General features: G+C 43.7%; 1 long non-coding RNA gene across 2 annotated transcripts in view; it reads left to right on the top strand.

The window, feature by feature from the left end:
* Window positions 1-9,486: 9,486 nt before the first annotated feature.
* Window positions 9,487-12,153, top strand: part of LOC119936396 — a 94,643-nt gene continuing 91,976 nt past the window's right edge. For both annotated transcript variants that reach the window (XR_005453729.1, XR_005453728.1), the window contains exon 1: window positions 9,487-9,582. This is a non-coding gene — a long non-coding RNA (uncharacterized LOC119936396). The remainder of the gene's footprint in view (window positions 9,583-12,153) is intronic.

Here is a 12,153-nt window from a genome sequence, read left to right as displayed (position 1 = left end):
TAGATATGTACAAGTAAAATAGAGTAATAAATATGCACAAACATATATACATATATACAGGTGCTGTGGGGAAGGGAAGGTGGTAGGGGGAGAGGAAGGAGGGGGCTCAGTCAGTCAGTGCTACTTATTAATAATAATGATGGTGTTTATTATTCATTCATTCATTCTTTCATTCAGTCGTATTGATTGAGGGCCTGCTGTGCGCAGAGCACTGGACTAAGCGCTTGGGAAGTCCAAGTTGCCAACATATAGAGATGGTTCCTGCCCAACAGCGGGCTCACGGTTTAGAAGGGGGAGACAGAGAACAAAAACATATTAATAAAATAAAAATGTACAAGTAAAATAAATACAGTAATAAATACGTACAAACATATACATATATACAGGCGCTGTGGGGAAGGGAAGGAGGTAAGGTGAGGGGGAGAAGAAGGAGGGGGCTACTTCAATCAGTGCTACTTGTTAATAATAATGATGGCATTTATTATTCATTCATTCTTTCATTCAATCGTATTGATTGAGCGCCTGCTGTGTGCAGAGCACTGTACTAAGCGCTTGGGAAGTCCAAGTTGCCAACACATACAGTCCCTACCCAACAGTGGGCTCACAGTCTTGAAGGGGGAGACAGAGAACAAGACCAAACATACTAACAAAATAAAATCAATAGAATAGATATGTACAAGTAAAATAAATAGAGTAAAAATATGTACAAACATATATACATATATACAGGTGCTGTGGGGAAGGGAAGGAGGTAGGAGGGGGAGAGGAAGGAGGGGGCTCAGTCAGTCAGTGCTACTTATTAATAATAATGATGGTGTTTATTATTCATTCATTCATTCTTTCATTCAATCGTATTGATTGAGCGCCTGCTGTGCGCAGAGCACTGTACTAAGCGCTTGGGAAGTCCAAGTTGCCAACATATAGACATGGTTCCTGCCCAACAGCGGGCTTACGGTTTAGAAGGGGGAGACAGAGAACAAAAACATATTAATAAAATAAAAATGTACAAGTAAAATAAATACAGTAATAAATACGTACAAACATATACATATATACAGGCGCTGTGGGGAAGGGCAGGAGGTAAGGCGAGGAGGAGAAGAAGGGGGCTCCTTCAGTCAGTGCTACTTATTAATAATAATGATGGCGTTTATTATTCATCCATTCTTTCATTCAATCGTATTGATTGAGCGCCTGCTGTGTGCAGAGCACTGTACTAAGCGCTTGGGAAGTCCAAGTTGCCAACACATAGAGACGGTCCCTACCCAACAGTGGGCTCACGGTCTTGAAGGGGGAGACAGAGAACAAGACCAAACATACTAACAAAATAAAATAAATAGAATAGATATGTACAAGTAAAATAAATAAATCAATAGAGTAATAAATATGTACAGACATATATACATATATACAGGTGCTGTAGGGAAGGGAAGGAGGTAGGAGGGGGAGAGGAAGGAGGGGGCTCAGTCAGTCAGTGCTACTTATTAATAATAATGATGGCATTTATTATTCATTCATTCTTTCATTCAGTCGTATTGATTGAGCGCCTGCTGTGTGCCGAGCACTGTACTAAGCGCTTGGGAAGTCCAAGTTGGCAACATATAGAGACGGTCCCTACCCAACAGTGGGCTCAGTCTAGAAGGGGGAGACAGAGAACCAAACCAAACATACTAACAAAATAAAATAAATAGAATAGATATGTACAAGTAAAATAAATAGAGTAATAAATATGTACAAACATATATACATATATACAGGTGCTGTGGGGAAGGGAAGGAGGTAGGAGGGGGAGAGGAAGGGGGCTCAGTCAGTCAGTGCTACTTATTAATAATAATGATGGTGTTTATTATTCATTCATTCATTCTTTCATTCAATCAATCGTATTGATTGAGCGCCTGCTGTGTGCAGAGCACTGTACTAAGCGCTTGGGAAGTCCAAGTTGCCAACATATAGAGATGGTTCCTGCCCAACAGCGGGCTTACAGTTTAGAAGGGGGAGACAGAGAACAAAAACATATTAATAAAATAAAAATGTACAAGTAAAATAAATAGAGTAATAAATACGTACAAACATATACATATATACAGGCGCTGTGGGGAAGGGCAGGAGGTAAGGCGAGGGGGAGGAGGGGGAAAAGAAGGAGGGGGCTCCTTCAGTCAGTGCTACTTATTAATAATAATGATGGCATTTATTATTCATTCATTCTTTCATTCAGTCATATTGATTGAGCGCCTGCTGTGTGCAGAGCACTGGACTAAGCACTTGGGAAGTACAAGTTGGCAGCATGTAGAGACAGTCCCTACCCAACAGTGGGCTCACAGTCTAAAAGGGGGAGACAGAGAACAAAACCAAACATATTAACAAAATAAAATAAATAGAATAGATATGTACAAATAAAATAGAGTAATAAATATGTACAAACATATATACAATACAGGTGCTGTGGGGAAGGGAAGGAGGTAAGACGGGGGGATGGAGGGGGGAAGGAGGGGGAGAGGAAGGAGGGGGCTCAGTCTGGGAAGGCCTCCTGGAGGAAGTGAGCTCTCAGTAGGTAGTAGTCGATTCAATACCTCTTCTCCCGCCCAGTTAAACAAGGAACCCCATGCGGAACCTGATTATCTTGTACCTGCCTCAGTGCTAGGTAAGGTGTTTGGCACGAGTAAGTGCTTAACAAATACCATTATTATTACTATTGACAAAGCAAACCTGTAAAGGTTGAGGAGGTGAGCTTTGGCAGATTAGTTTCAGGGATCGTGTTTCAGGAAGCTAGACCCTTAAAACTATGGGCCCCGGGGCCTTCTGAGCCTAGGGACAGGGCTGGCCGGGACTCAGTTTTGAAGGAACAGACACCTACCTCACCTCAGTAGGGCTGTCAGATCCCATATGGAAGATGGAAGACAGCTTTGTGTCCTGTGTAATAATAATAATAATAATCATGGTGTTTGTTCAGCACCTATTATGTGTCACGCATTGGGATAAAGATATTACAACCAGGTCAGACAGTCACTGTTCCACATGAGATGCAAAGTCTAGGGGAAGATAGAACTGGTAGTAAATCCCCACTTAACATATGGGGATACTGAAGTACAGAATAGTTAGGTGACTAATCCAAAGTCACAAAGTAGGCAAGTGGCAGAGCTGGGATTACAGCTGACTCCCAAACCTGTGCTCTTTCCTCTAGGCCACTTGAAAACCCAGGAGCTGAATGGTTATAGAAATCATATTTCTTCAGTTGATAAGGTTGAAGGTCTGGGTGGCTCACTCATTTTGAGTATGAGTCAAAAAAGGGGCTGGGTTTTCAGAGTGTGGAGTGGTAGGAGATTGGATAGGGACAGGCTTCAAAGGACTGATGGACTAGAAGCCTTTATTTTTGATTTTTGCGGCTCTTATTGAAACTCTCGGCAGTATCAGAGACCTGGGATGAGCAAGGGTGGGCATCCAGATCAAAAAGCTGTAGGGGCAATTGCCCCTAGTGAGTTGGCACTTATGATTGGAAGAATGAATAATAAGAAATGAATGCTATATTCTCAATTCCCCCCAAGTATCCATTCATTCAGACTTTTCCAGGTCAACGGGAGCAGGCAGTGGCATAATAATTATCATCAATCATATTTATTGAGCGCTTACTGTGTGCAGAGCACTGTACTAAGCACTTGGGAAGTACAAATTGGCAACATATAGAGACAGTCCCTACCCAACAGTGGGCTCACAGTCTAAAAGGGGGAGACAGAGAACAAAACCAAACATACTAACAAAATAAAATAAATAGAATAGATATGTATAAGTAAAATAAATAAATAAATAAATAGAGTAATAAATATGTACAAACAAAGAGCTATCCCAGAAGCAGCGTGGCTCGGTGGAAAGAGCCCGGACTTTGGAGCCAGAGGTCATGGGTTCAAATCCCAGCTCCGCCAATTGTCAGCTGTGTGACTTGGGGCAAGTCACTTCACTTCTCTGTGCCCCAGTTACCTCATCTGTAAAATGGGTATAAGACTGTGAGCCGCCCCCGTGGGACAACCTTATCACCTTGTTACCTCCCCAGCGCTTAGAACAGTGCTTTGCACATAGTAAGCGCTTAATAAATAGACTGCGAGCCCACTGTTGGGTAGGGACCGTCTCTATATGTTGTCAACTTGTACTTCCCAAGCGCTTAGTCCAGTGCTCTGCACACAGTAAGCGCTCAATAATTACGATTGACTGATTGATAAATACCATCATTATTACTAAAGAAGAGATTCTCCAATATTTCTTGGTAATTTATTCCAGTGGCTTCAACTCCTTATGCTTAAGAATCATACTCAACTACTTCCTCCTATCTGTGATTTATTTTAGTGTCCGCATTCCCCACCAATCAATCAATCATATTTATTGAGTGCTTACTGTGTGCAGAGCACTGTACTAAGCGCTTGGGAAGTACAAGTTGGCAACATATAGAGACAGTCCCTACCCAACAGTGGGCTCACAGTCTAAAAGACTGTAAGCTCCTTGACTGCAGGGACCTGACTACTAATTCTACTGTATTCTCCCAAGCACTTATAATAATAATAATGATAATAGTATTTGTCGAGCGCTTACTATGTGCTAGGCACTGTTCTAAGCACTTATTGTGGTGCTCTGCACACAGTAGGTGTTCAGTAAATATTACTGGGCATCATTATGTAGGCTTTCTCCCTCTTTTCAGGAAGTTCTGAAGAATCCAGTTGGGCTTTCTCTGCAAGCTCCCCACAGGGTGGAGAAAAGAGTAGACGAATAATCTAATTTTCCTGCCTTTCTTTCCTCGATCCTTATTCTTTTATCCTTTGGCACTCATATAATAGTTTGCTAAACTATTCATGCCCAAATGTCGAAATGAAATGATATCATCCATAATAATGTACAATACCGGAGCCTTTTCATTTGCAATTTAAAGCACTTTCTTTTTACAAAATGTCTAGTCGTTAAAACATTTAGAAAATTGGAAGAGATAGAAGACACCAAGGTGACTTTCATCATTACTTATTTGCCATTTATTTGCCAGAGAAATTACCCAAATAAAAAAAAATTCCTAGCATTTTGATCTAGATTTAGATGTCAGATGAGCATCTCCCATTCTATTGATTTCATTTTGTTAGTATGTGTGGTTTTGTTGTCTGTCTCCCCCTTTTAGACTGTGAGCCCGCTGTTGGGTAGGGACTGTCTGTATATGTTGCCAACTTGGACTTCCCAAGCGCTTAGTACAGTGCTCTGCAAACAGTAAGCGCTCAATAAATACGATTGATTGATTGATCTCTAAATAAAAATAAAATAAAAAGAGAGTGAAGAGTGTACCATTGTTCTCTGGAATTTCTGTGACTTTTTCATAATTGGGATTGATTCAGCAGGAGGTGGGCCCAAACCTCTCTGGTATCAAACCTATTTGCAGGTAAAAGATTTCATTGATTTTTAACACCGACCTGGTCCTACCTGGACCTTGGGCAAGTCACTTAACTTCTTTGTGCCTCAGTTTCCTCATCTGCGAAATGGGGATCTGATAACTGTTCTCCTTCCCCCTTAGACTGTGAGTCAAGTCAGTCAAACAGTGGTATTTTATTGAGCGCTTACTATGGACAGAACACTGTTTTAAGTGCTTTGGAGAGTACAACAGAATTAGCAAGATACGTTCCCTGCCCATAATGAGTTTACAGTCTGGAGGAGTCTCAGGTGGGAAAAAGCCTGTGTCTGAACTTATTCATTTGTAACAATCCCAGCCCTTACTGCAGTGCTTGGCAGATAGTACAGTGCTCTGCACATAGTAAGCGCTCAATAAATACGATTGATGATGATAGTAAACCCTTCACGAATACCAAATTGATGATGATGATGATAAGGATGAGATGAAAAACCTCTTCTCCTGCCCTCTTAGACTGGGAGCCCTGGGTGGGACAGGGCCTGGATTTTATCTGATTAATCTGTAGCTTCCCCAGTGTTTAGCACAATGTTTGGCACATAGCAAGTACTTGTACATATTTACTATTCTATTTATTTTGTCAATGATGTGCATCTAGCTTTACTTCTATTTATTCTGATGACTTGACACTGGACCACATGTTTTGTTTTGTTGTCTGTCTCCCCCTTCTAGACTGTGAGCCCGTTGTTGGGTAGGGACCGTCTCTAGATGTTGCCAACTTGTACTTCCCAAGCGCTTAGTACAGTGCTCTGCACACAGTAAGCACTCAGTAAATACGATTGAATGAAAGTACTTAACAGACACCATTATTCTTCCTCTTGTGTCCACGTATCATGGAAGAATCTTGGATGTTACTCAGTGAAATCCCACAGTATCCTTCTGCTTACGCAGGCATGACTAATCCACAATGCCGACTTTCCAAGTGGATGAGGAGAAGCTTCCCACCTCCCCTCATCCACTGCCCAGGACACTCTTCTTGTCGTCTAGCTGAGCCTTGGGGCTACTTCACCTACTCACGGGTTCTAATCCCTGCTCTGCCATGTGTCTGCTGTGTGACCTTGGGCAAGTCACTTGGCTTCTCTGTGCCCCAATTCCCTCATCTGTAAAATGGGAATTGAGACTGTGAGCCAGGACAGGGACTGCATCCAACCCAATTTGCTTGTATCCACCCCAGCGCTTAGTATATGTGCAGTGCCTGACACATAGTAAGCGCTTAACAAATACCATAATAATAATTAATATTATTATTACTCAACACAGTCTGGAGCCTTGGCCTCCCCATGAGACTGGGCAGGATTAGAAGTGGCATGGAAGCTGATGGGTGCGTGTGTTTGGCGTGTGAGCGCATTCGTGTCTGAGCGTGTGTCCGGGGATCATCCCCTCTTTTGACTAGCTGCGGGAATATGGATCATTCAGAGAGGACTTAATGTGGTCCGATGACTTAAACGCTTGTCTCTCTCCATCACATACTTGTGACTGTTAATGCCGGCCGGATCTGAGAGCTAGAGGAGAGGAAGTGGAGAATTTCCAAGGGAGAGAAAAGCCTTTTTTTTTTCTTTAAAGGTCAGGTTTTCCCCTGAATTGGGGGGTATCATCTTCAGTGTTTTACTCATGTTACTCCATCCATGTGGCCAAGGATGTTTGTGCTGTTTCTCTCTTCCAGCTTTACAGGGGGGTAGTGGGGAGGGGCAAAGAGGAGCAAGTATTATAACAAGTACCATTATTATTATTATTACTAGTACTACTTTTGTGAGCCCCATGTGGGACAGGGGCTATGTCCAACCTGCTGAGCTTGTATCCCCCCAGCACTTAGTATAGTGCCTGGCACATAGTAAGTGCTGAACAAACACCACAATTATTATTGAGAAGACACTAACGCTAGGTAAAGTCCAGGGAAAACGTGGACGAGGCAGACAAGCCACTAGACAGATAGAGACCATAACAACCATAATGGAAGAACCATTAGAAAGGTTGCGGATTACGGCAGAGGACAGGACGTTCTGGAGAAAGTGTATCCATGGAGTCGCTATGAATCAGGAGCCACTCGACAGCACTTAAAATAGGAAGAGGGATGGGGGAGGAATGTCACCTTTCCTGTGAATGAATTCAGAGGAGTTGTGTGGCTTCCTGACCTCAGGGGTTCATCCATTCAGTTCATTCAGTCGGATTTATTGAGTGCTTACTGTGTGCGAAGCACTGTCCAAGGGAAATGAACATGACCCATGGGGCATGCCTGAGCTCTGCTCAGCTCTGTCAGCAGAGCATTGTCTTTCTGAATCATTACAGAGAAGCAACATGGCATAGTGGATACAGCACAGGCCCGGGAGTCAGAAGGACCTATTTTTTGTTATATTGTACTCTCCCAAGTGCTTCATACGGTGCCCTGCACACAGTAAGCGCTCAATAAAAACAATTGAATGAATGAATGAATGACCTGGATTCTTATCAATCAATCAATCAATCGCATTTATTGAGCGCTTACTGTGTGCAGAGCACTGTACTAAGCGCTTGGGAAGTACAAGTTGGCAACATATAGAGACAGTCCCTACCCAACAGTGGGCTCACAGTCTAAAAGGGGGAGACGGAGAACAAAATCAAACATACTAACAAAATAAAATAAATAGAATAGATATGTACAAGTAAAATAAATAAATAGAGTAATAAATATGTACAAACATATATACATATATACACGTGCTGTGGGGAAGAGAAGGAGGTAAGATGGGGGGATGGAGAGGGGGACGAGGGGGAGAGAAAGGAAGAGAACAGTGCTTTGCACATAGTAAGCGCTTAATAAATGCCATTATTACTATTATTATTATCCTGGCTTCACCATTTGTCTGCTGTGTGACCCTGGGAAAGTCACTTAACTTCTCTGTGCCTCAGTTACCTCATTGGTAAAATGGGGATTGGGACTGTGAGCCCTTCGTGGGACAGGGACTGTGTCCAACCCTATTTGCTTGTATCCACCCCAGCACTTAGTACAGTGCCTGGCACATAGTAAGCACTTAACAAATGCTATAAAAAAACAACCCAGTAAGTGCTCAATAAATATGGCTAGTTGATTGGTATCCAGGGTCTGGGTAACCAAGAAGCTTGCATCTTTTTAAGCCCCTTGAGAATCAATCAGATATTTTTTGAGCACTTACTTTGGGTGGAGGACTGTTCTAAGCACTTGGTAGACACGGTCCCAGCATGGCTCAGTGGAAAGAGCATGGGCTTTGGAGTCAGAGGTCATGGGTTCAAATCCCGGCTCCGCCACTTGTCAGCTGTGTGACTTTGGGCAAGTCACTTCACTTCTCTGGGCCTCAGTTCCCTCATCTGTAAAATGGGGATGAAGACTGTGAGCCCCACCTGATTACCTTGTATCTACCCCAGTGCTTAGAACAGTGCTTGGCACATAGTAAGCGCTTAACAAATACCAACATTATTATTATTATTATCCCTGTATTCTAGACTGTTGCAGTCTAGTTAGAAAAGACAACACGATGAATGCTATGCCATGGGCTTTGCTCGTTGTGGGCAGGGAATGTGTCTATTTATTGTTATATTGTACTTTCCCAAGCGCTTCGTACAGTGCTCTGCACCCAGTAGGCGCTCAATAAATACGATTGACTGACTGACTTTGAACGCCTGGATAGGGAGCCCCATCAGTGGTGCTTGTTTGTGGTTCGGGGGCTCCCGAATGATGCGTTTAGCTCCCCCCGACCCGGCAGCCACCTGCTTAGCCCCCTGCTCCTCGACATGGAGAGGGTGGATCCAACTGACTCGTTTTCCCAGCTCCCTTTCCCCTGATTTTCTTGTTTCCTGCCTCTGCGGCCGGAGAGAAAGTGGATCTTTTCCGCCCTTGCTGTGGCGTTCACCGTTATAGGAATAATAGAACACCTGTGACTCATTTCTAGGTCATTGATCTTTTGAAGTGAAGTGAAGAGGTCAGAATTGTTTTCCTTCGGCGGTTTTTGGAATTTGGAGTGCTGGCCACTTCTCAAATGTCAACAGATCCTCCGATCACGAGACGGGGCTGCTATGTCAAGACCGTTTCTGTGCGTGTGACACCTCGGTTCTGCCTGGTCAGTGGGGCCTGGAGGTGCCATTTCTGGAATTTACCACAAAAGGAAGAGCCTTGCTCCAGCAGAGCTGCGTGTGGGGGAAGAAGAGTAAGTGCTTAGTACAGTGCTTTACACACAGTAAACGCTCAGTTAATACAACTGAATGAATGAAAAGGCCAGATGCAGAGGCGTCTTCCCTATCCGCTGAAATAATAATAATAATGATGAATAGTTATGGTATTTGTTAGGTGCTTACTATTCGCCAGGCACTGTACCAAGATAAACAATCTGGATTCCTTTAACCTCTTTGGAAAGTTGGCAGCGTTTTGGCACCGCATAAGCCCCATCTACACCAGCCTGTGCCCCCCAAGTGGAATGCTTTGGAGATAAGGGAATTTGGGGGAAAGGACAAAGAGGCCAATGTGTTTCTCCCCGACCTGATCGTTGTCGGGTGGATGTGCTTGTCGTGCGTGGGCACTGGTAGACTTTAGCATAGCCCTGGCTGCTAGAAAGAGTAGGAGAGTGGGGCCACTGTGGGCCTAAAGTTTCAAAGGAGGAAAAGGCCACCTTCAGGGGAGGGTATTATAACTTAAAAACTTAGATTGATGCTCTCTGCCCCCTTTGTCCAAGCAACCAAGAGGACTAGCAGGCCATTCATTCATTCAGTCGTATTTATTGAGCGTTTACTGTGTGCACAGTACTGGACTAAGTGCTTGGGAGAGTACAATATAATAATAAACAGACACATTCCCTGCCTACAGTCTAAACCACTGGGCACAGAGAAGGGGCTGTGTGTGTTGGGGTGGGGGGGGGGGCCTCCATTCCTAAGTGGATGACGTAGTACTTTTGCAATTTGAGGGCTTTCAGTAGTCTCCTGGTCTCCAATTTCCTGAATTTGCCTTCATCCTTTTTTCTTTTATGGTATTTGTTTAAGAGTTTACTATGTGCCAAGCACTATACTAAGAGCTGGGGTAGATACAAACTATCCAGGTTGGATGTCTGTTTATTTGTATCGATGTCTGTCTCCCTCCCTCTAGACTGTGAGCTCGTCGTGGGTTGGGATTGTCACTGTTTATTGTTGTATTGTATTTCCAAAGCATTCAGTACAGTTCTCTGCACACAGTGAGTGCTTAATAAATATAATTGAATGAATGAATGAATGAACGACACAGTCCATGTCCCACAACGGGGCTCACAGTCCCCATTTTACAGATGAGGTAACCGAGACACAGAGAAGTTAGGTGACCTGGCCAAGGTGGTGCCGGGATTAGAACCCAGGTCCTCTGACTCCTAGGCCTGTGTTTTATCCATTAGGCCTCATTGCTTCCCAAGCCTTGGAGACTTGGACTAGTGATAGTAGGTTTGTTTATTTGTATTGATGTTTGTTTCTCCTCCCTCCCACCCCCCAGACTGTGAGCTTGTTGTGGGCAGGGATTGTCACTCTTTATTGTTGTATTGCACTTTCCCAAACTCTGTACTTTCCCAAGCTCTTAGTACAGTGCTCTGCACACAGTAAGGGCTCAATGAATAAGATCGAATGAATAAGATAATGGTATTTCTTAAGTGCTTACTATGTGCCAAGCACTGTTCCAACTGCTGGGGTAGTTACAAGGTAATCAGGTTGTCCCACGTGGGGTTCCCAGTCTTCATCCCCATTTTACAGATGAGGTAACTGAGGCACAGGGATGTTAAGTGACTTGCCCAAAGTCACACAGCTGATAAGTGGCAGAGTCGGTGTTAGAACCCACGACCTCTGACTCCCAAGCCCGGGCTCTTTCCACTAAGCCACGCTGCTTATATTATAACACAGCTAGGCCAAAGAACTTCATTTTGTACTTGTTTTGTATAGAGACCCAAGTTGGACGGCCATGACCCGGTCTGCTAGGTGGAGGTTAACGACATTTTGATGTTGGGTTTTTTTTTATGTCCAGGAAATGTCCTCTTGATAAGCTTAATTGAAAAAAGCAAAATGTTGACTTTTTTTTTAAAGAATTACTAGGCTGCAAAATCCCATCCTCCCCTCCCTCTGGCCCCTGCTCTTGCTAAGTTTCAGGGCAGCGGTCATTCACTTGAATTTTATCTTTACCCATTCATGGTAGGAATACTACCCGTCAAGTCCAAACCCTATGGCCGAGGCAGGAGAGAAAATAATTTTCTAGGCCTCCCCAGTGCCTCCCTTCTGAAAGCCGGCTTCCTTTCATTTTGTTCTTCAGTTTCTCTTCAGCCTTGGGAGGGGAAACAACTAACTTGAAGTGACCTGGTGAGCCAATGGGGGAATCAATCGGTGGCATTTATTAAGTACTTATTCTGTTCAGAGCACCATACTAAAAGTTTCTGGGAAGGAGGGGAAGTAGGAATTGAACAGAGAGCTCTTGACCCCATCCAGCTTCGTGTCTAAGCGCTTCCACACTTCCTTAGGTTGACTCCAGGAACTTATGAGTATGTGGCAGAGGGAAAAATACAGTTGGGGGAGATTGAAAACCAAGAAGAGTACGAGACTAGGTGCCTTTGTAGGGAAAATAATGGTGGAACTGACCAGGATAACAAGGTGTAGCAGAGATATAGATGGGAAGCAGTGTGGCTTAATGGATTGATCAATCAATCAATCAATCGTATTTATTGAGCGCTTACTGTGTGCAGAGCACTGTACTAAGTGCTTGGGAAGTACAAGTTGGCAAC

The sequence above is a fragment of the Tachyglossus aculeatus genome, chromosome 13 (assembly GCF_015852505.1).
Source record: "Tachyglossus aculeatus isolate mTacAcu1 chromosome 13, mTacAcu1.pri, whole genome shotgun sequence".
Classification (NCBI taxonomy): Eukaryota; Metazoa; Chordata; class Mammalia; order Monotremata; family Tachyglossidae; genus Tachyglossus; species Tachyglossus aculeatus.
This window is presented reverse-complemented; position numbering and strand designations above follow the sequence as displayed.